This window comes from Pleurodeles waltl, chromosome 3_1, assembly GCF_031143425.1.
Source record: "Pleurodeles waltl isolate 20211129_DDA chromosome 3_1, aPleWal1.hap1.20221129, whole genome shotgun sequence".
Lineage (NCBI taxonomy): Eukaryota > Metazoa > Chordata > Amphibia > Caudata > Salamandridae > Pleurodeles > Pleurodeles waltl.
Window position 1 is genome coordinate 620,667,842 of NC_090440.1, and position 24,797 is coordinate 620,692,638.

Below are 24,797 nucleotides of genomic sequence, written 5' to 3' on the forward strand. Positions count from 1 at the left end.
GCCAGCACCAGCCCACCTGCCCAGGAGGCCACCGCCAGCACTAGCCCTGCTGCCCAGGAGGCCACCGCCAGCACCAGCCCAGCTGCCCAGGAGGCCCCCGCCAGCACCAGCCCTGCTGCCCAGGAGGCCACCACCAGCACCAGCCCAGCTGCCCAGGAGGCCCCTGCCAGCACCAGCCCAGCTGCCGAGGAGGCCACCGCCAGCACTAGCCGCGCTGGGCCTTTAAGTATCGTCAGCAAAAGCGGCACTGGGCCATGAAGGACCGCCAGCAAAAGGCCCGCTGGGCCATGAAGGACCGCCAGCAGCTGAGACCCTGCAATGGAGACCGCCATCTCAAGCACCGCTGAGCAGGGCACCGCCGTCTCAAGCACCGCTGAACAGGGCACCGCCATCTCAAGCACTGCTGAACAGGGCACCGCCATTTCAAGCCCCGCTGAACAGGGCACCGCCGTCTCAAGCACCACTCAACAGGGCACCGCCATCTCAAGCACCGCTGAACAGGGCACCGCTGGCCCATGAGCGGCAAGGGCACTGACGCAATTGAGTCCGTCACCGGGTGAATGATGCACTCTGGGCACCAAGCCCCCTCCAGAACCAGTGGAGAAAAGCATCCACTTCCCCAGTCCTTTGCAGGATGAAGCACTCTGGGCACCAAGGCCCCTCCAGAACCAGTGGAGAAAAGCATCCACTACCCCAATCCTTGGCAGGATGAAGCACTCTGGGCACCAAGCCCCCTCCAGACCCAGTGGAGAAAAGCATCCACTACCCCAATCCTTGGCAGGATGAAGCACTCTGGGCACCAAGCCCCCTCCAGACCCAGTGGAGAAAAGCATCCACTACCCCAATCCTTGGCAGGATGAATCACTCTGGGCACCATGCCCCCTCCAGACCCAGTGGAGACTGTCATCCACTTGTGAGACTGTGGCTTTGCACTCTCCAGGATATGGCAGTGGGCAAACCACCCACTGTAGAGACTTGAGAGACTGTGGTTTGCACTCCCCAGGATATGGCAGTGGGCAAACCACCCACTGTAGAGACTTGAGAGACTGTGGCTTTGCACTCCCCAGGATGTAACAGTGGGCATGTGGCCCCCTCGTGGATTTGGCATTGTGCACTCAAGCGGCTGAGGTGCCCCCCCCCCCCTTCCCCTCCCCCTGAGGTGCCTGTTTAGTTGCTCTCTGATGCCCCTGCAGTGTTCTCTCCGTCATGGTCGGGGATCTTGTGTGGGCCTCGCCCATACCGTGTGGTCCCAGTGTTCCACAGACTTTCTTAGTGCACTACCTGAACTACTATGATTGGTATATATTATGTACATGGTGTATATATATATTTCTGCCTACTTGCTTTTAATGTATTACATTGGTTACACTCATTTTCTATTGTCTTTGCATTCTTCCGGGTGGTTTGGGAGGTGTAACTGTGATGTATTGATATGCATTAGTGTGTGTGTTGTAGTGGGTGAGGGTGGGGGTGGGGGTGTTGCGTGTGTGTGTCCCTGTTTTTTGCCTCCCCCCTCCCCTGTGTCGTAGGTGCAGTACTCACCGTGGTCTTCGCCGCCGACGTTCGTGCTCCTGGTAGAGGAGCAGGAAGACTATTGCAGGGAGAATTTGGAGTTCCGGGTCCATGGCGTCCTCGTTCCTCGTGGGTGTGTAGAGGTGAGCGTTTTCCCTTCGGGATTCCTGTTTCCGCTGTGTTTTTATCCGCGGTAAATCCGCCCCAGAAAAGGTGGCGGATTGGCCTGTCATAATAGTGTGGGCGGTACACTGTCTCCTGCCTGTCTGTTGGCGGTGACCGCCAAGCTGTTTGTTTGTACTGCTGTGGCGGTCAGAGTGTTAAAGTGGCTGTCTTTGTTGGCGGTTTCCGCCACGGTCGTAATTGCAAATTTTTTACTGCCGGCCTGTTACCGCCGCTTTAACACCGACCGCCTGGGTTGTAATGACCACCTATATGTTTTGTTCAGTTTAGCTGCCTATTGGCTTTAAAATGGAGTTAGCCATTACATTCTGTATTCAGTTTAGCCGCCTATTGGCTTTGACATGGCATTAGCCATTACATTTTGTATTCAGTTCAGCTGCCTATTGGCTTTGACATGGCATTAGCCATTACATTTTGTATTCAGTTCAGCTGCCTATTGGCTTTGACATGGCATTAGACATTACATTCTGTATTCAGTTTAGCTGCCTATTGGCTTTGACATGACATTTGATAATTAGGTTAGCTGCATATTGGCTTTAACGTGGGGTTAGACATTGCAGTTGAGACATTGCAGATGAGCTGTGTTTTTCCAAGCTGTGTTTTTCCACAAGATGGACCAAGCTGTTTTCTTCACACCAGACCTTAGCTGATAAGAGCACGTAGATTTTGTGTTTACCTCGCAATCCAGTCTGAGAGCGAGTGAGCTCAGGAGAATTGGCCTCTCTCCAAGGTTCTTCGGCTCTCACACTGAGTTTGCTTTTAAGGATGACTCTGGGCTATAGAGAGGTAGATTGAATCTGCTTTGACTTCAGACAGGAACTAGTCTTCAGTTGCCTGTCTCCCGTTTGGGTAGAGAATCTCTTTCTCGCAGTTGACCGGAGTCATCAACTTGCAGACCCCAGAAAGATGAAGCTGAGCTATAGGCCCTATGGTGACGAATTTTGACTTTTATGCTTTGCTTTGAAGTTATGCTATAATATAATCACCTATATTTGCTGTGTACATTGCAACTGAGAAGTACTTTGATATATTTTGCTTTCATTGCTGCAACTACTTTTGAACGTGTGCTTCCAATCTACTAATTTTGTCTCTCAGGAACCTCGTGTAGGGGGGAATTAATAACAATTAATGTCTTCTTTAAACTCAGAAGTGCATTCCAGAGAGGTTCTGTAAGCTCGGTTATGAGATAAGAGGGAAAGCAGAACACCCTGCCACCTTTGTTTGTGTACGGTGATGTATTGTGTGCTTGTTAGTTCTCCATGCTGTGCATGCTTTGGTGATGGGTGTCCATGCAGGGCGGGGAGGGCTGTCCATTCATTGTATGGAATGCAGGGCTTGGCATTGGGGTTAGTCATATGTGTAGGTGCAGTGTGTGGGATGGAGTGGTGGGATGGGATTGAGGGTGAGGGGGTGAAATGGCATGCAGATGTGGGGGGGGTAATAAGTAGTAAACATTGACTCACCAGTGTCCAGTCCTCCCGCTACTCTAGTGAGTCCCTCAGGATGCAATATTGCTAAGAGTTGCTCCTCTCATGCTGTGAGCTGTGGAGGAGGAGGTGGGGGTCCACCGCCAGCCCTCTGTATGGCGATCTGGTGCCTTGCTGCCACAGAACATACCTTCCCCCGTAGGTCATTACACCTCTTCCTGATGTCGTCCCTTGTTCTTGGATGCTGTCCCAGGGCGTTCGCCCTGTCCACGATTATCCGCCATAGCTCCATCTTCCTGGCAATGGATATTTGCTGTACCTGTGCTCCAAACAGCTGTGGCTCTACCCTGACTATTTCCTCTACCATGACCTGCAACTCCTCATCTGTGAAACAGGCGTGCCTTTGTGGGGACATGGGTGATGTCCCCACAAAGGGGTGTTGTGTGGTGTATGTTGTGCAGAGGGTGTTGAGTGATGTGGTGGGGTGTGGGATGTGGGGTGTGTGATGGATGTATGGGTGTGTGTAGTTATCTCAGTGATCTTCGTGCTAGCCTTGTGGAACTTATTGGTATTTGTAAAGGGTGGTGTGTGATGTGGGTGGCCATTCTGAGTGCGCCAGTGTGTACCACCAATTGTTTACCGCCACTGAATGTCCGCAGTGGTGATTCATAGGTCATAATGTGGTGGGTGTTGTTTTGTTGGCGTAACGGTATGGGCGTTGGTACCGCCACTTTTGCACTGACCTTTAGGCTGGGGGGTTTGTGTTTGTGGCAGTATTCTGTCGGTTTAGTGCGTATGTGTTATAATATGGCAAATGGATATTCGCCACACCGGCGGTATGCTGGCGGCTTTCACTGTGGCGGTCAGTGGGATTTACCACCAATGTCATAATGAGGGCGATAGTGTCTTTTTCTTGGTGCACTACTTGTGTATGATATTCCAAAGAACCAAATTTGGGTTGAATTACCAGTGAATGCCTGAAACCTTTAGGGAACTGTTATCCAAGGACACTACATCAGTAAGTATGGGGCTGCCACTCTCAAGCATTGGTGCACTGAACTAAGTTCAGGGACCCGTGGGCGGGAAAGCCAAACCTCGTAGAACTAGGTTAAAGCCATAGTTTATGCAAAAGGGAAGAAGGGTACAATTTAAGTACATTTTCTGAACCCCTATTTACCTCATTCACAATTTGTTTTCTTCCAAAATATGTATAAAGATGCTCAATGATGTCTCACTCCTCTAACACATTGTGTAAGCAGGTGTTAGGTTGTTCCTATAATTCTCAGTAAAAGGCTCTTCATCATTCCTTCTTGCTCTATTAGTCTTTTCCTATCTTTCTATTCCTTTTTCTTTTTCCCTTTTCTGACTTTCTCTCTCTTTCTCTGGATCAAAGCCTGATGATGAAAAATAAGTTTTGGGCCCCCAAAATAAGTGCCAATGCGCATTACCTACACCCCAACACAAATTCCCCCCAAAACACAAACTAAGCACTGCACATACAACTTCTAGATCAGTTTATGTCAGCACTTATATAAAGAAAACCAAGCTGAGGAGCAAGAAAGGGCTGTACATTGATAGTTGTGAGGGATAGGCGGATGAGGGGATAACAAGACAAACTCAGGTACATCGAATGAAGATTTACACATTTGAATGGAACAATTGCATTATAAAAATTGCAAAAATTGCAAAAATTGTGGGCACACAAACATTAAGTGAGTTGATCAGTCACATGATTTTAGTCACATGTTGGAGCCAGGATTAAAACCCAGTTTCTAAAATCAGCAGCTTAGCCACTAGGCGACATCTGTATTCCGTTTCAGAAGATGCAACCAAAATTCTGGTTACTGGGAATGATGCAGGCCTCCATGGCATTGTCTATGTGGATCTAACAACACATTCTCACATCAAGAGGATTAGTCTATTATCAAAGGACGTGGCAGGGTAAATGGGATTGACAGTGTAAATTCTTTCTCACTGGAGGGTTTAGGGCCTCCTTAGCTCAAACTATTCAAGATATTCTTGATGCAGTTAAATATGTGATTTGTGCTAATTTAAAGTTACTGACTGCTTGGGGTAAGTGTTCGTCACTGTTAGACCTGTAAACCATAGAGTGGTGGTTTTGACTTTCTCCTCCATTTTTACTGACATCGGTTTTGCTGGCCTTAGTACTGTGTTCACTTTACCAGTGCTAACTAGTGCTGTGTTTGTGCTCTCTCCTCTAAACATGGTAATATTGACTTGTACCTTATTTGCATATTTAATTTACTTATTAGTCCCTAGTAAAGTAGCACTACATGTGCCAAGGGCCTGTAAATGAAATGCTGCTTGTGGGCCTGCAACACTGACTCTGCCACCCACTTAAACAGCCTCTTACACCTTTGCATAGCCTTTGTGTGCAGTTTTAAACTGCCATTTCACCCTGGCAAAGTAAACCTTTTGCCATGCTCAACCCTTCCTTTTTAATACATATAAGTCACCCCTAGGGTAGGCCCTGGGCAGTCCAGAGGGCATGGTGCTATGTATTTAAAAAGTAGGACATGTACCTTTAAGTTTTACATGTCCCTGGAGCGGAAAACTCCTAAATTAATTTTCCGCTACTGCAAGGGCTAGCTCTCCCATAGGATAACATTTGAATTGCCCTATTACATTTTATAAGTGTTATTTCAAACTAGGAAAGGATAATCAGTTCATGTTTGGTGTCTCTGGAATCACAATTTAAAATCCTAACTTATGGCGAATTCTGATTTTAAATTGGAATTCTGAAATTGCCACTTTTAGAAAGCTGGCATTTTCCTGCCTTAGCCATTTAGTGCCTGTAGCCTGTACTTGGGTCACATGACTGGGTGTAGCTGACAGCTGAGCTCGGTTTATTCCTCTTAGACAGCCACAAACAATAGGCAGCTTAGGTGTGCTTAGATGGGCCATCAGTGGCAGGATGGGAGAGAGCAGCTGGACACAGCCTTACTGTCAGAGACACCAGATCCTCGGGGTTTGTGCACGTTCCCAACACTTCCACCACAAGACAGCTCCAATACTCTGAGTAGAATTGTCACAGAGTCTAAGAGAGTCCAAGTGGGGAAAAGGGGATTAGGAAGGGAACAGCTGGGAAGGAGACCTGTAGGAAGCAAAAAGGTTAAAACACACAATATCAAGATTATATCATATTAATCAGTACTAGGCTATGACTCTAAGCATTGTCATTTTGAAAACATGGACAACCTAAGCATAGACTTAAATAACTAGGCTTCAAGATGACTGAATACCTGTGAGGGAATCAAGAAAGGTTAAATGCAACTTTCAAATTCAAGTATTATCTTTTACAAGAGGATCAGGAAATAATCTGAATGATTTATAAACCATCATATGAATCGTGTTTGAGTAACTTATTATGTACATACAACATTACATCTAGAACTCTAGTATTTTTGTTTTCTCAAAAATTACCGGAACATGAATTGCGCACATTGCAGATTTTTACAAAGGTTGTAAATACCGTGGAATGATTGTGCACCGTGAATAACATAAAATAGACTCAAGAGATAAATCACGCGTCTTGCCAACTCGAAAGCCACCAAGTAAATGCCATGAAGTGGTAGTGCATAATGAACACTGTGATTTTTAAGCACTGGAAATGAATTGCGCGTATTGCCGACTCGAATGTCACCATATGAATGTCAGGAAACTGTAGCGTACAATGAATAACATGAATTACACACAAGAAATGAATCGCGCGTCTTGCCGATTCAAATGCCACCATGTAACTGCCTAGAAATGGTTGCGCACAATGAATATCAAGGGTTAATGCACGAGGAACGAACCACGCGTCTTGCCGATTCGAATGCCACCATGTAACTGCCAAGAAGTGGTAGCGCACAATGAATATCAAGGGTTAAAGCACGAGAAACAAATCGCGCAGAATATCAAGGGCTAAAGCACGAGAAACGAATCGCGCATCTTGCCGATTCGAATGCCACCATGTAACTGTTAAGAAATGGTAGCGCACAATGAATATCAAGGGTTAAAGCACGAGAACGAATCGCGCGTCTTGCAGATTCGAATGCCACCATGTAACTGTCAAGAAATGGTAGCGCACAGTGAATATCAAGGGTTAAAGCACGAGAACGAATCGCACGTCTGCGGATTTGAATGCCACCATGGAACTGTCAAGAAATGGTAGCGCACAGTGAATATCAAGGGTTAAAGCACAAGAACGAATCGCGCGTCTTGCCGATTCGAATGCCACCATGTAACTGCCAAGAAATGGTAGCGCACAATGAATATCAAGGGTTAAAGCATGAGAACGAATCGTGTGTCTTGCTGATTCGAAGATACACATGTAAATGTCAGAAAAACCCAGAGCACATTCACACACACAAGGTAAAATCTCTCAACATGAATACTAGACCCAAGAACTCGGATGCCTTCGAAAACGGGATCGGGGGCCCAGCCCGACCTCCCTCTTACCGCCCTGATCAAGGATCACCAATGTAAATAAAGGGCAAAGGCCTGGAAGATCAAAGTAGCCCACCAGAAAAGGAGCTCAGGAAGTTGCTGCTGCTCTGCACCGGGACCTCTGAATAGTGAGCACGTGGAGCTGGGCTGGCTCCCTTTTATAGAGTCTTAGCCCAGCCCACCAACCACACCCAGGCATGCTGCAGGGAAGGCTTCTAGAAGGCCCTGGAAGGGGACCACACCCTGACACAGTCTGAAAGCCTGCAGCAGTACATTGCATGTGAACATTATTTCTATGCACGCTGAACATAAGTCTTCAGGATTACACTCTGCAATGCAAAAGGTTAAACAACATTATATCAGCACAATGCATAAATTATGTTAGCTTGAAATAGTTAGGTTTTTGCATTCTAGTCACCCGTAGAGCGCGCACTGCCCTGATGTTGACAGTACTCCCCTCTCCCAGACGCGCTCTAGGGCCTGGTTTGTCTGGATGGAGACGATGAAAACGCCTCACAAGTTCTGGAGCATGGACATCAGATGTGGAAACCCATGAGTTACTTTCAGGGCCATAACCTTTCCATGAGATTAAGTACCATAGATTACGCCCTCTCAGTTTAGAATCCAACACTTTCTTGACTTCGTATTCTACTTCCCCCTGTACTAGAACAGGAGCTGGATGAGAGCGAACCTTCTGGACTGCCTTTTTCAAGAGGGAAGTGTGGAACACTGGATGAATCCGTAATGATCTTGGCAATTGCAGTTTATAGGTCACAGGATTGATTTGCTGTACAACAGTGTAAGGACCTATGAATTTGGGGTTGAACATGTGCTTCTTCTTGAAGTCTATGGGGGTCATTACGACCCTGGCGGTTGATGGAGAAGTGACGGTTTTATCGCCAACAGGCTGGAGGTAACAAAATTGGAATTATGACCATGGCGTTTACCGCCATGGTCATCCGCCACTTCTCCGATCAGACCGCCATGGCGGAGACGACCGCTGGGCTGGAGACTTGGGTCTCCAGCCCGGCAGCCGTCACAAGACCGCCGGCGGTATCATGACCCGGCTTACCGCCATGGATTTCATGGGGTTTGGAACCGCCATGAAATCCATGGCGGTAAGCACTATCAGTGCCAGGGAATTCCTTCCCTGGCACTGATAGGGGTCTCCGCCACCCTCCACCCCCTCCCCCGAGTCCGTCCCCGACACAACCCACCCCCCCTGCCACTGCCCAAAGGTGGCAGGACCCCCCTCCCCACCCCTACCCCCGACATCACCACACAGACACACACCCGACACGCATGCAGGCACCACCAACACACATTCCCGCACACACACGAACAAACATGCCAACAGACACACACACAGTCATACACGCACACCCTCATTCAGACATACACGCACACATCCATACAGACATACATACAGACAGACACGCACACATTTCCATTCACACTACACCCCAGCATGCATACACGCACTCACACACCCCCTCTACATACTCACACGCACACCCCCATGCACGCACACATCACACAACACCACCCTACCCCTCTCCCCTATCGGACGATCAACTTACCTTGTCCGTTGATCTTCCGGGAGGGGACGGGAGCCATGGGGGCTTCTCTGCCACCACCACACCGTCAACAGAACACCGCCACGCCAAATCACAGAACGTGATTCGGTTGGCGGTGTTCTGTTGACGTGGCGGTGGAGGTGGAGCAACCTCCACTTCCCCGCCGCCCGCCAGTATGGCTGCTGGCGGCTCTCCATCCGGAAAAGGACGAAGGGCTGCCAGCAGTCATAATACGCCGAGCGGAAAACCGCCACCACTGGCGGTCTTCAGCAGGGCGGTCCCTCGCGGTCTTGTCAAAAGACCGCCGAGGTTGAAATTACCCCCTATATGTTTTGTGGAAAGGCACACTTTATCACCTGGTTGATACTGCGGTCCCTCGCAATATTTCTTGTCATAATGCATTTTGTATTTTTGTTTGGCCTTTTCTAAATGCTGTTGAATCAATTTCTGGGTTTGATGCAGATGTTGAATGGTTTCTGACACAGCTGGAGTAAGAGATCTTACTTGAGGGATTGTGTTGGGCAAGGTGTCAGGATGATAGCCAAACAAGCCAAAAAAAGGTGTAACACCAGTAGAAGTGTGGAATGAGTTATTGTAAGCTAACTCAGCTAACCAGAGCATTGATGTCCAAGAATGAAGTGCCTTTTCAGCGTAAGCACGCAGGTATTGCTTCAAAGTCTGATTTAGTCTCTCAGTTTGACCATCTGTTTGAGGATGGTGACTAGTAGATAGTGTAGATGTCACTTGGAGTGTTTTACACCATGTCTTCCAGAAACTGGAGGCAAATTGCGACCCCCGATCGGAGAGGATCATTTTCGGCAGTCCATGATAACGAACCAATCTATTCAGTAAAATAGTTGCCAGTTCACTGGAGGTGGGCAATTTCTTACAGGCAATGAAATGTCCATATTTCGTGAGACTATCTACTACCACCAGGATTACTGAATGTTTTTGAACCACTGGTAGACCTGTAATAAAGTCTAAAGAAATGTGCTCCCAAGGACGACTTGGAGTTGGGAGTGGATGCAACAACCCTTTCGGTTTTGAATGGCTTGTTTTAGTGCGAGCACAGACTTCGCAGTTGTTTACCATCTCTTTTACATCCTTTGTTAGGTTAGGCCATCAAAAAAAGCGTTGGATTAATTCAAGAGTTTTAGGAGTACCTGGATGACCTGCCGTAGGTATAACATGCAGCCAATGACACACTATCTTGCGAACTTTGGTAGTGGGCACAAACAAACGAGCGTCATGAAAAGGTAATCCTTGCTTGACTGACCTTTTGGGATCTGCTTGGGCCCATGTCTGCCATTTCTCAACAGTGAAAGAATTGCGGATGTCTTCAAAGAAATCTTCAGTTTTTATGATACATACAACTTTGTCTGGAGCAATGATAGCTCTGGAGGTTTGAACTGCAGGCAACGTGGTAGACTCTTGGCGGGACAAAGTGTCAGCTTTGCGGTTGTCTTTACCATGCCGGAAAGTTACCACAAAATCAAATTTGGCAAAAAACAGCATCCAGCGTAATTGCAGAGGAGTCAAAAGTCTGGCCGAACTCATGAACTGAAGATTGCCATGATCAGTACATACCGTGACAGTGTATTTGGCACCCAACAAATGATGTATCCATTCTTTAATGGCGTCACGAATCACCAGAAGCTCTTTTTCAGCAATGACATAGTTCTGTTCGGCTTCGTTCAACTTCCGAGACATGTAAGCTACAGGATGAAGTTGACCAGTGTCTTTGTTTCGTTGCGACAAGACTGCTCCTATCGCCACATCTGAAGCATCAGCTTCCACTATGAAGGGTCGATCCGCATCAGGATGAGTCAAGACTGGGGCAGTGGAGAAAGCTTCCTTCAAAGTTGAAAAGGCTTGATCAGCTTCTGGGGACCATACAAATTTTTATTTCTTTCTTAATAGCTTAGTGATTGGAGCCACTGTCTGAGAGAAATGATTTATGAACCTCCGGTAAAAAATTGCAAACCCCAGGAAACATTGTACATCACGAACAGTCTTTGGGGTGGGCCAATCAGATACTGCTTTTACTTTCTTTTCTGCCATCACCATACCTTGAGGGGTAAGGATAACCCCTAAAAACTCAACTGTGGTAACAGAGGAAACTCACACTTGGTTAGTTTGCAATATAAATGGTGCTTTCGAAGGGCTGCAAGAATTTTCTTGACATGTTGGACATGTTCATTTTCATTGTCTGAGTAGATCAAAATGCCATCGATGTAGACTATGGCAAATATGTCAAGGTACTCTCTAAGAACGTCATTCAAGAAAAATTGGAATGCTGCTGGAGCATTACACAGACCAAAAGGCATGACGGTGTATTCAAAGAGGCCATATCTTGTCTTGAACGCTGTTTTCCATTCGTCGCCCTCTCTCATTCTGACCAAATGATAAGCACCTCGAAGATCAAGCTTCGTGTAGATCTTTGCTTTCTTTAGTTGTTCCAGCAAGACCGGAATTAGGGGCAAAGGATATTTATTCTTGATGGTGACTTTGTTCAATCCCCTATAGTCGATACAAGTTTGAAGTTCTCCATTCGCCTTCGGAACAAAAAACAAAGGCGAAGCTGCAGGAGACATAGAAGGGCGAATTAAACCATTCTCCAAGAATTGATCTAGATACTTTTGAAAATGTTTATTTTCATGTTCTGACAGGTCATATACACGACAGTTGGGGAGTATTGCACCTGGAACTAGATCAATTTGACAGTCATAAGATCTATGAGGAGGTAAGTTCTCTGCTTCTTTCTCATCGAATACATCTTCGCAAGATGAATACTGTTTGGGCAATTTAACTTCTTTCTCTGCGGCAGTGGCTATGTAAGAGTTGTAAACTTTTGATACTTGAAACTTTTGGAGGCATTGTTCTTTACATAGCGCAGATGAGATCACAACCTTTCATTCTGCCCAATTAATCTCTGGATTGTGATGAGTTAACTATGGTAAGCCAAGGATAATTCCATTCTGGGAAGCATGGATCACGTCAAGGATGAGTTTCTCTTTATGTTTCTTTCTTTGATTCTTATCTTCACAAATCACCGACAAGGGGACAGTCTGAAGAGTTACCAGACCTCCAGTCAAGAGTTTTCCATCGACTGCCTGGATGATTTCTGGGGTCTTTTTTTCAATACATGGGATCCCCCATGCACAAACCAATTGGGCGTCAACAAAGTTCCCGGTAGCCCCAGAATCGACTAGAGCCTTCTTGAAATAGGTCTTTTTCTTTACCTAAACTTTTATACCCAGTTTGAGATGTCTAGATTGTGAAGGGTCCACAGTGACACCCAAGAGCAACCCTTCTCTGCATCTTGGGTGCTTTAGTTTTCCGACTCGACTTGGGCATTGGCGGCAACCTTCTGGACCGGACCTTGTTTGCTCTTTGGTTTGATTGGACATTCTTTGGCAAAATGACCCTTGCGCCCCAATAGAGACATTGTCCATTCTTTCTACGTAGGTCTTTTTCGTCTTTGGTCAAAGGTCTCCTGATGGTTCCAATTTCCATAGGTTCCGGCATTCTTTATTTCGGAGTTCTTGAGTCTCTATTATCGTGAACACGCCAGGAATATTTTTCAGTCTTTTTGCGTGTTCCTTTTCGTTCTGTTAAACGATGATCCAGCCTCAAGACAAGGTTTATCAATTCTTGACAGTCTGTAGGCTGCAGGTCTATTTGAGCTAGAATATCTTTTAGCTCCTCTTTGAGTCCCTTGTAGAACAAGGCAGCTTGTTTTTCTTCAGGCCAGGATGTCTCGGCGACCAGCCGATTAAAGTTGGTTAAATATGACACTGAGAGGGTCATTCTGACCCTGGCGGGCGGCGGGAGTTGCCAAATGGCCGCGGATGCCATTCTGGCGTTCCCGCTGGGCCGGCGGGCGACCGCCAAAAGAGCGCCCGCCGGCCCAGCGGGAAAGGCTCTGCAACAAGGAAGCCGGCTCCGAATGGAGCCGGCGGAGTTGCAGGGGTGCGACGGGTGCAGTTGCACCCGTCGCGATTTTCACTGTCTGCTAAGCAGACAGTGAAAATCTTTATGGGGCCCTGTTAGGGGGCCCCTGCACTGCCCATGCCAGTGACATGGGCAGTGCAGGGGCCCCCAGGGGCCCCACAACACCCGTTCCCGCCATCCTGTTCCTGGCAGAAAAAAACACCAGAAACAGGATGGCGGGAAGGGGGTCGGAATCTCCATGGCGGCGCTGCTTGCAGCTCCGCCATGGAGATTCAGCCCATGCAGGGGAAATCCGTCGGGAAACCGCCGGATCCCCTTTTCTGACCGCGGCTTTACCGCCGCGTCAGAATGGGCTGGGAAGCACCGCCAGCCTGTTGGCGGTGCTTGCGTGGTCCCCGGCCCTGGCGGTCTTGGACCGCCAGGGTCGGAATGACCCCCTAAGTCCTGATTCCCTTGTCGTAAGTCTAATAATTCACGATCTGCTGACAATGTTACAGTTCTACAATCAAAAACTCATTCAAACTAGCGAAAAAAATGTCTCCAGTTGTACAGCAGGGGACTGTCTTTACGCACAAGAAGAATAGCCCAGGTAGCTGCATCTCCAGTCAGATATGATAACAAGAAAGCTACTTTGGACTGGGCATCGGGGAAAGTATGTGGTCTGCAGGTGAAGTGTAATTCCACTTGAACCAGGAAAGATTGCGCTTTCAAGGGGTGAGAAACGCTCTGGTGGAGCTAAAGAAATGGCTGAAGGAACATTGAGGGAAATGTTTGTCGGATTACCTCCAGAAGTCTGAGTAGAAGGACCTGGCCAAGACACACCTGTGGGATTTTGTTCCTTCTTCTCTACCTTATCCTGTAACTGACTCACTCTCTCAGCTAGGCTAGTTGCCAAATCTTTTGATGATACCACCTCTGCTTGGAGCTGAGTGATAGCCTTGACTAGCTCGTCCAGTGTGGCCATGTTGAGAACATACACAAACCAGAAGGATAATAATTCGTGGGCTCACTATTCTGTCAGAGTCACCAGATCCTCGGGGTCTGTGCACGTACCCAACACTTCCACCGCAAGACAGCTCCAATACTCTGAGTAGAATTGTCACAGAGTCTAAGAGAGTCCAAGTGGGGAAAAGGGGATTAGGAAGGGAACAGCTGGGAAGGAGACCTGTAGGAAGCAAAAATGTTAAAACACACAATATCAAGATTATATCATATTAATCAGTACTAGGCTATGACTCTAGCATTGTCATTTTGAAAACATGGACAACCTAAGCATAGACTTAAATAACTAGGCTTCAAGGTGACTGAATACCTGTGAGGGAATCAAGAAAGGTTAAATGCAACTTTCAAATTCAAGTATTATCTTTTACATGAGGATCAGGAAATAATCTGAATGATTTCTAAACCATCATATGAATCGTGTTTGAGGAACTTATTATGTACATACAACATTACATCTAGAACTCTAGTATTTTTGTTTTCTCAAAAATTACCGGAACATGAATTGCGCACATTGCAGATTTTTACAAAGGTTGTAAATACCGTGGAATGATTGTGCACCATGAATAACATAAAATGGACTAGAGAGATAAATCAAGCATCTCGCCAACTCGAAAGCCACCAAGTAAATGCCATGAAGTGGTAGCGCACAATGAACACTGTGATTTTTAAGCACTGGAAATGAATCACGCGTATTGCTGACTCGAATGTCACCATATGAATGTCAGGAAATGGTAGCGTACAATGAATAACATGAATTACACACAAGAAATGAATCGTGCGTCTTGACGATTCGAATGCCACCATGTAACTGCCTAGAAATGGTTGCGCACAATGAATATCAAGGGTTAATGCACGAGGAATGAATTGCGCGTCTTGCTGATTCGAATGCCACCATGTAACAGCCAAGAAATGGTAGCACACAATGAATATCAAGGGTTAAAGCACGAGAACGAATCGCGCGTCTTGCGGATTCGAATGCCACCATGTCACTGTCAAGAAATGGAAGCGCACAGTGAATATCAAGGGTTAAAGCACTAGAACGAATCGCGCGTCTTGCCGATTCGAATGCCACCATGTAACTGCCAAGAAATGGTAGCCCACAATGAATATCAAGGGTTAAAGCATGAGAACGAATCGCGCGTCTTGCCGATTCGAAGATACACATGTAAATGTCAGAAAAACCCAGAGCACATTCACACACACAAGGTAAAATCTCTCAACATGAATATTAGGCCCAAGAACTCGGATGCCTTCGAAAACGGGATCGGGGGCCCAGCCCGACCTCCGTCTTACTGCCCTGATCAAGAATCACCAATGTAAATGAAGGGCAAAGGCCTGGAAGATCAAAGTAGGCCACTGGAACAGGAGCTCAGGAAGTTGCTGCTGCTCTGCACCGGGACCTCTGAATAGTGAGCACGTGGAGCTGGGCTGGGTCCCTTTTATAGAATCTTAGCCCAGCCCACTAACCACACCCAGGCATGCTGCAGGGAAGGCTTCTAGAAGGCCCTGGAAGGGGACCACACCCTGACACAGTCTGAAAGCCTGCAGCAGTACATTGCATGTGAACAGTATTTCTATGCATGCTGAACATAAGTCTTCAGGATTAAACTCGGCAATGCAAAAGGTTAAACAACATTATATCAGCACAATGCATAAATTATGTTGGCTTGAAATTGTTAGGTTTTTGCATTCTAGTCGCCCGTCGAGTGCGCACTGCCCTGATGTTGACACTTACTTACACTTGAATAGGTTGTGTCCTTCTTCCAAACAAATGGTTGCATAACCCCTGTAGTTACCCTGGAGCCAGGATAGGGAGGACTGGGTGCTTCGGGACTTCAAACGGAAACCTCTAGAAGCTTCTGCCCCCTTCAAAGGCACAACTAGATATAAACACTGGACCTCAGAAACCAACTCTTCAGTACACTTCTGGACTTGTGGATACTCTGCTAGGAAGAAGGACTGTAATCCTGATGTTTGAACCTTGGTCCTGGATCTTGGTGAGAGCAGCTCTGAGACTTCTTGTCCTCACGCATCCTGCTTTTCCACTTCACCAGATGGTATTTGTGGATACTACAGTGGGATCTAAAGTCTAAGATAGCCCAGCACCAAGAGAACCTGGCAAATGTCATCCAGATTTTGAAGGAGACTGAACAAGATCTGCAGTAATAACTGTTTAGTTGAAATCTAACCAGCCGCAGATACCTTTCCTTTTCTTTCCCCACTTAGAGCTGACAGTGGTGATGGATGCATCACTGTTGGTTTGGGGAGGTCACTAGGGAGAGGTGGAGATCAGAGGACTTCCTCTCTGGCAGAAACCTAGCTCCACATAAGTCTGTTGGAGCTGTGGGCCATCTGCCTGGCGTGGAAGGCCTTCCTATCATCCATCAAAGGAAGGCTGGTGCTGGTCCTCATGGACAACATCCCCACCATGTAATACTGCAACAAGGAGGGCAGAGTGGGGTCCTTGGTTCTGTGCCAAGAGGCACTGCTCCTCTGAAGTAGGTTGGCATGGCAGGGCATCACCCTGATCGTGAACCACCTGGCAGAATCTTTAAACACCATCGGGGGTGAGCTCAGCCAGCAATGCCTGGCAGATCACGAATGACGACTGCACCTCTAGGTGGCACAGGCATCTTTCCTGAGAGGAGAGAACCCTGGGTGGATCTTTTCACCACAGTTGAGAATGTGCAATGTCAAACGTCTGCACATTTGAATTACCAAGAACGCTCTCTCTAGGAGACACATTCGGGGTAGAGTGGAGCACGGGACTCCTGCACATCTTTCCACCTCTGTTTCTCTTGCCCTAAGTTCTGATGAAGATCAGGATGAGCTTCTCGGTATGAGCTTCTGTCTTTGGACCAGGCTGCTGCCTTGGGAGGATTTTCTGTTGAAGCAGCAGGGCAGAGTTCTGCACCCGAACCCGAGAGTGAGTTGCAACAGTTGACTGTACTCCATCTACCATTGGAGGTCCTGGGTGTCATCTTTACTGCCAGTCACCCTTTTACAAAGTCCATTTACACTGGGACACGTTTTTGGCCTAGTATGGAATTCACAAGACAGACGCTTTGAATGTCAAACTGTTGGTTGTTTTATTATTTGTCTTGCAAGGTCTTGCAGTGGGCTCTATTAAAGGTTGTTTGGCATCCCCGCTGGCCTTTTAGTGTTTGCCTTGCCAACCGTCCTTGTTTAAGTAATCTGTTGTGTGGCAGTTTATTAAAGGTTTGACACACAAGTTCCTTTCCAAACCATTTATGATGCCACAGTGGATCTTAGGCACCACCTGTGAGCCAATACAGAGCTGCTCATTGCATGTTTGAACTCCCAAAAGTGTCTTTCTCATTGCAATGACAATGTGAGCTCCAGGCTCTCTCGGGGCAGCTGCCCTGCTCCACCTTTTTCCCAGCGAAACTAGTGTTGCGGACCTCGGTGGCCTTTTTGTCAAAAGTTGTGACTTCCTTTCACATTGGGCAATCCATCACCCTCCCAACTTTCTTTGCTCCACCTCTCTTGTCCAAAAAGGAGGACAGACTCTAACGACTGGACCCTAAAAGAGTCTTAAGCTTTTACTGCAATCTCACCAAAGACCATTGGATAGATGATCAGCTTTTCGTTGGATTTTCAGAGGCAAAGAAATGTAAGACTGCAAAATGGGCTTTGTCAAGGCAGATAGTTTTCTGCATTAAGATCTGCTAAGCACTGGCCAAGAAGATGCCTCTAGCAGGACGGAGGACTCCTTCCACTAGCATGCATGCCAATGGACCCAACTGAAGCAGGAGACTTACAATTTGTGAAGCAAAAAATATTTTTATTTTAGCTTTCTTGTTAGAAATGGGGTCTCTAGTTGGCAGTCAGTTTACACCCTGTCGAAGTAGGGACCCTCACTCTAGTCAGGGTAAGGGGGATACACAGCTCAGATAACCCCTGCTCACCCCCTTGGTAGCTTGGCACGAGCAGTCAGGCTTATCTCAGAAGAAATGTGTAAAACATTTGCACATACCACATAGTAATACAGTGAAAACACTACAAAAGGAAACCACACCAGTGTTAGAAAAATAGCCAATATTTATCTGTGTAAAACGAGACCAAAACAAGAAAAATCCCACATACATTAATAAAGATATACATTTTGGAAGAATTAACTTAAAAATACAGTTCCTTGAAGTCAATAGCTCCGTCTCGGGCTATCAGGCATTGTGAACAACAAATCCAACAATTCAGGCTGACCGCGGTGTTGCGGGCCAGCAATGGTGTCGGGAAAACCCACAAACAGTACCTTGGAAATGAAAGGCGTTGTGGTCCTTGCGATGAGGTCCGGAGTGCGGCGTTGCTGGTGTCGGTTCCGGAGGTCACTGCAGGGGTCACACGTGTTGCAGATCGAACTCTGGGCTGATGACAAAGTCAGGAGCGCTGGCGTGGATGGCGTCAGGGGTGCAATGTGAAGCAGGATGATGCAATGCCCACAGGTCATGATGCAGGCAGTGGATCGGTGGCAGCGTCCTCTGGCGTCGATGAGACCAGGGATGTGGTATGAAGCGGGGCGGTGGACATGCAATGTCTCCAGGTTGCAGTGCATGCAGCGTCATCGTCGTTGCTGAGGAGATGTAGTTGGTAGGCCCAAGGCGGCGGCACAACGCCGGGTGGGCTCCGTGCAGCATGAACGGGTCGCAGTGCAGACCAGGGCATCTGTTGACAATGTTGAAGGCAACGGCGCTGGTGTTGGTGGACCGGGGCTCCAGTGCGGGGCGGAACGGTGCTTCGGGTACCTCATGAGCGGTGTCCTCAGGCCGCGGTGCAGGCAGCAGCATTGGTGTCAGCGTAGAGTGTCATCGTCGGGGATACCAAGGCTGCGGTTTGAGCAAGGTGATGCGGAGCGTGGGGCCCACAGGTCACAGGTTTGTGCACAAATTTACATGATGATCATGCTGTGTTAATAATGTGTGTTGAAATCAAATTTTGTTTACATTCACCTTGTGTGAATTCTCTTTTGTGACTCTCAGCATACTTGTTATGTGGAATGCTGTGCCATTGCCTTACACATTGCCTCTGTGATAAGTCTGACTGCTCTATGCTCGCTAAGCTACCCAAGAGTGAGCGCATGTTAGACAGTGAGTGTAATCACCAACCCCTGATGGGAGTGACAGGTTCTGCCTGGCTAGGGCCTTGCCTCAGCCAACCAGAACGTACCACCTCCAACACTCTCCCCTACTCTGTCCCCAGAACAGCAGAGGGACTGTCGTCAGTTGCTAGGACGGTTCACCTCTCTGTTCTCCCTCACCCCTGGACTCACACACCTGTGCGTCCATGACATTGACACTGGAGACAGTCCACCTGTTAAAAATAAGATTTATAGGTTGTCAGACAAGATGGGGGCCAGTATTAAGGAGTTGGTCTCCAATATGCTAGCATTAGGGGTGACTGAGCCCTCCAGCAGTCCATGGTTCAGCCCTGTAGTGCTGGTACTCAAGCCTGCCTCACCAGGTGCCGCTCCTGAAATTAAGTTCTGTGTGGACTATAGGGGTCTCATTTCCATAATGAAGACTGATGCACACCCCATCCTAGAGCTGATAAGCTCGTTGACAGGCTGGGCATTGCCAAATTTTTCACTAGTTTTAATTTGACATTCAGGTATTGGCAGATCTCTCTGACTGCGGGGGCAAAGGAGAGGTCAGCAGTCTCAATCCTAGAGGGACACTTTACATTTAGGGTGATGCCCTTTGGCTTGAAGAATGCCTCTGCCATCTTTGAGGTTGGTCAACAGGGTCCTAGCTAGGAAGGAGGCTTTCTGTGCCACCTACCTGGGTGACATAGCTATCTACAGCTCCATGTGGGAAAAATACTTGTACCACCTCCAGGAGGTGCTTCAACCCTTGCAACAGGTGGACCTGACTATCAAGGCCAGTCAGTGCCAGATAGGGTAGGGTTTTGTGGTGTATCTGGGACAGATGGCGGGCGGGTGCAAGGTGTAGCCTCTCCAGACCAACATTGAAACAATCCTGACCTGGCAACCCCCTAAAACACAGGCTGAGGAGAGAACCTTCCCTGGCCTCATGGGATACTATAGGAGGTTTGTTAAGGGCTGTGGCACCATTGTTGCCCCCTTAACTGATCTGACTTCAAAGAAGCAGCCCAGATAGGTGGTCTGGACAGAGGCCTGCCAGAAAGCCTTTGATACCCTCAAGGAGGCCATGTGTACAGCCATACTTGAGGCTCCTGACTTCTCTAAGGAGTTCATAGTGCAGACATACGCTTCAGAGCATGGCATAGGGGCTGTGGTAGCACAGTTACATTAGGAGGGCCTGGACCAACTGGTAGCCTTCATTAGCAGGAGGTTATTTCAAAAGCAACAGAGGTGGAGTGGGATTGAATGAGAGGCCTTTGCTGTGGTGCACTGAAGAAGCTGAGACCATACCTGTTTGGGACTCACTTTTAGGTTCAGACACACCACATGCCCTTTAGATTGCTCATGCAAATGAGAAGTGAGAATCCGAAACTGTTGAAGTGGTCCATCTCCCTACAGGTAATGTGCTTTATGGTGGAACAACATCCTGGGTCAGACCACGCCAATGAAGATGGTCTATCCAGATCCTTCTGCCTTAGTGATGAGAACTACCAAGGGGTTGGGAAGTTCTCCCCACTTTCAGCTGGAGGAGACATGTTAGACCAGTCTCCTCCATTTGTACTGACCAAGTTTTTGCTGGCCTTAAGACTCTATGCATTTTACCACTATTAACCCATACTAAAATGCTTGTGCTCTCTCCTCTAAACATAGTAACATTAGTTTATACCCAAATGGCATATTTAATTTACATAGTAGTCCCTCGTAAAGTGGCACTACATGCGCCAAAGACCTGTACATTTAGTGCTACTAGTGGGCCTGCAGCACTGATTGTGCCACCCACGTATGTTTTGAATCCTAACTTATGGTGAAGTCAGATTTTAAACTGCAATTCTGAAAATGCCACTTTTAGAAAGTTGCCGTTTTCCTGCTATTCAGGCTGACCGCGGCGTCGCAGGCCAGCTATGGTGTCGGGGAAACCCGCAAACAGTACCTTGGAAACATAAGGCGTCATGATCCTTGCAATGAGATCCAGAGTGTCCTAGGACAGACTCCAGCCTCAAACATCCCACCCTTCCTCACAACCCTAGAATATGAAAACACAATTCTTCCTTTCTCCTCATGCAAATCCATGGGTTGGGTACCCAAACTGACAATATGGGGCTAACCTTACATACAGAGTCCTTTCTGTGGGTACCACTGTGCACTTTACAGTCCTAACAGAAAACTGTAGAACCTTTGGTTCTCGGAAGTATGGATTTGGTAGGAAATTAGTGGGAGTCCCCTTTCATACTCAAGCTTGATGCTCATCACCATAATGTATAGAATCATGGGAAAGTGAAGTCTGAAAGCTCTACTCTTGCTTGCAGTCTCTTCCCCGAGTCCTGGACCTGCAACTCTGTCTCCATTAACTTTTGTTCACCTTTGAGATCAGCCCTGGAGTCTGATCACCACACACACTAGTTAACTGTGGTAGCTGAATTGTTTGGGTGTGTAATCGTGGAGTTCTCTTTGTCGTGGTGCATATATGGAATACTTCTAGCAAGTATCCAGCAATTGCTCAAAGGAGAACATCCCCTTCATGTTTTTTCATTGAATAAAATTAATTGCTAGACAAGACATTCATAAGTACCAGCTGTATTTATATATCTAGTAATTTTGTATAGCATGGAGAAGACCCGAGGTTGTCAGAGTGTTTACATTGGAGTGTTTTCCCCAAATAAATGTTGGGAATTGTAACATTCAAAAAGGTTTAGACAGGTTTATCCATACAATATATATCAGTTGATGCAATATTTTAGTATAAAAATTGCATAAGACCAAATAACAGTTACAAAGTAAAAGTTCTTAAGGTGAGTTTGTGATATAAATGACAGCTATTAAAGCACTTAGGCCCTCATTACAAGCCTGGCGGTAAATCCCGCTTAGCGCCGTGCTGAAGGCCGCCAACATACCGTGGCGGTGGCGGAAATCCGCTACAGATATTATGACCCACATCTCGGAATCCGCCACAATACAGACACCCACACAAGTCCGCCACACCAAAGGTCATTGATAAACTGGCGATACCAAAACCTACACCGCCACACCAACAAGAATACGCCCACACTATCACGACCCACAAATCAACGCGGCGGTCTTTCAACCGCGGTAATCCATTGGGGGTACACACCGCCACGCTCAAAATACACACACACTTACAAAACACAACTACATTGGACAATTCGAAATACACACACCTGATACACATACACACACCACACCCACAAACTCACAACACTATAAAACACACACCCACATTACCCACACACCCTTTCAATGACATTTTTCTGAAAAAGCAGAGAGAGAGAGAAGAGCAAACACATCACCAGCATCCAGAGGCACACCACAACATCACTCATAAAACATCCACGCACCTCAGACAACACACCCCAACACAACACCTCACACATCACCCACACCACACTCTGGCACCTCAAAGACACCCCAGGTTTTCTAAGGAGGAGCTCAGGGTCATGGTGGAGGAAATCATCCGGGTAGAGCCACAGCTTTTCGGATCACAGGTGCAGCACACCTCCATTGCTAGGAAGATGGAGCTATGGCGGAGAATCGTCGACAGGGTCAACGCAGTGGGACAGCATCCAAGAACACAGGATGACATCAGGAAGAGGTGCAACATCCTACGGGGGAAGGTGCGTTCAGTGGTCTCCAGACACCAGATTGCTGGACAGAGGACTGACGGTGAACCCCCACCTCCTCCCCCACAACTAACAACATGGGAGGGGCAAGTCTTGGCAATACTGCATCCTGAGGGCCTTGCAGGAGTAGCAAGAGGACTGGATTCTGGTAAGTCAAACCTTTACTACTATATCCCCCACACCCTACCTGCATGCCATCACATACCCCCACCCACCCCTTCACCCCATCACTCCAACACCACACATATGCCCCACTATCACAACCCACACATCCCAATACCAAGCCCTGCATGCAACACCAAAGCATGGACACCCATTGTCAAAGCATGTCCAGTACAGATACCTACACAGACCCCAAAACACTAATCACAGAAGGGCAAACACAATAATGCAAGCACAGGAGTAGTGGGTAACTCACCCAATGCACAAGATGGCAAACACAGATACTAAAACTCTGCATTTACACCCCAACAGGACCCCTACCCAACGTCACCGGACAGGAGGTGCCAGACATATCCAGTCCCCCCACAGAAGAGGCCCACAGTGATGACAGCAGCTCTGCACGCCTGGATCAAGATGACCAGCCCGGCCACAACAGGGACCTCTGGGCAGTCGGTTCCCCTGCCACAGTCACAAGCCACCACAGACCCTCCCCCCTCAGGAAACACCACCACAACCCCCACCCAGGGGGCCCATGCCACTTTCCCCAGGACATGTCAATCAGCAGTGCGTCCACCACTACAGGGACCCCAGGCAAACCAACCAACCCAAGACAATCAGGGACCTGGGGTCAGTGGCAGTGGGCACATGGTTTAGGGGACAGAGGCACAGGACAACAGGGAAGCTGGGAGGACTGCTGTGTGACAGGGGGAGGACAGGCCCAGGGAACCCACTCTCCACGAGGCACCCTCCAACATCATGGTAGCATACCACCATTCCCAGGAAACCATGGGCTCGGTACTGGCCAAGTCTCAGGAGACCCAGCGGCTGCAGGAGGAACACTACCTTGGGATCACGGAGGACTTGAAGTCCAGTAACACCACCCTGGTCACCATTGCAGGGGTGCTGGCAGACCTGGCCAACACCATGAGGGACACAGTGGGACACAAACGGGCCCCTGACACTAGCCTGGTCGATGAACAGCCCTCCACCTCCGCCGCTGCTAGTGGACAGGAGGCACCGCCACAGGAACAACAGGCCACCAGCACCGACCCCCTGCAGAAGGAGAACCACCCCGCAAACGGTCCCTAAGATCCAGGAACAAGACAGAGAACATTGCCAAGACCCCGCCAGGAAATAAGACCCCCCTGATTGTCACCCTTCTGTCCCACTTTGTCACCCTGTCCACCTTAAACTGCCATTGGTCCACTTCCTATGCCCCCATGGACAATGCACCTGTGAGACCAAGAAACTGAACTCTACCATGGACATTCCTCCACCATCACCCCAGCCCATTGCACTCCCCCTCCACTTAGCACAGAAATAAACACCCTTGAATCACAGTCTGCACTTTCACAAATGTGTAATTGCAACCTCTCTGAAATATAGCAATGTCAATGTTCATGTTCACATACCAATGTTACACAGTTGTTGGGCAGCAGTAAACATAGCAGAGGGCCCAAAGTGGGACCCAGATCTGTGAAATGGAAAGGCAAAGTGATATATCAGGGTCCATACACAGAGTTAAAAAGGCAGATTTATGCTATGTCCTACAGTAGTATGAGATTTGTGAAGCAGTGCCATCCTCTTACCTGTGTCTCACTGGAAGTATTGCATGATGATGTTGTTTCGGTTGTCTACTTCTTCTTCTTCTGCCTCCTCTTCTTCACTGTCCACAGGCTCCACAGCTGCCATAAGACCAGCATCAAGCCCATCTTCCTGCCGAAAAGGCACCTGGTGTTGCAAAGCCAGGTTGTGCAACATACAGCATGCCATG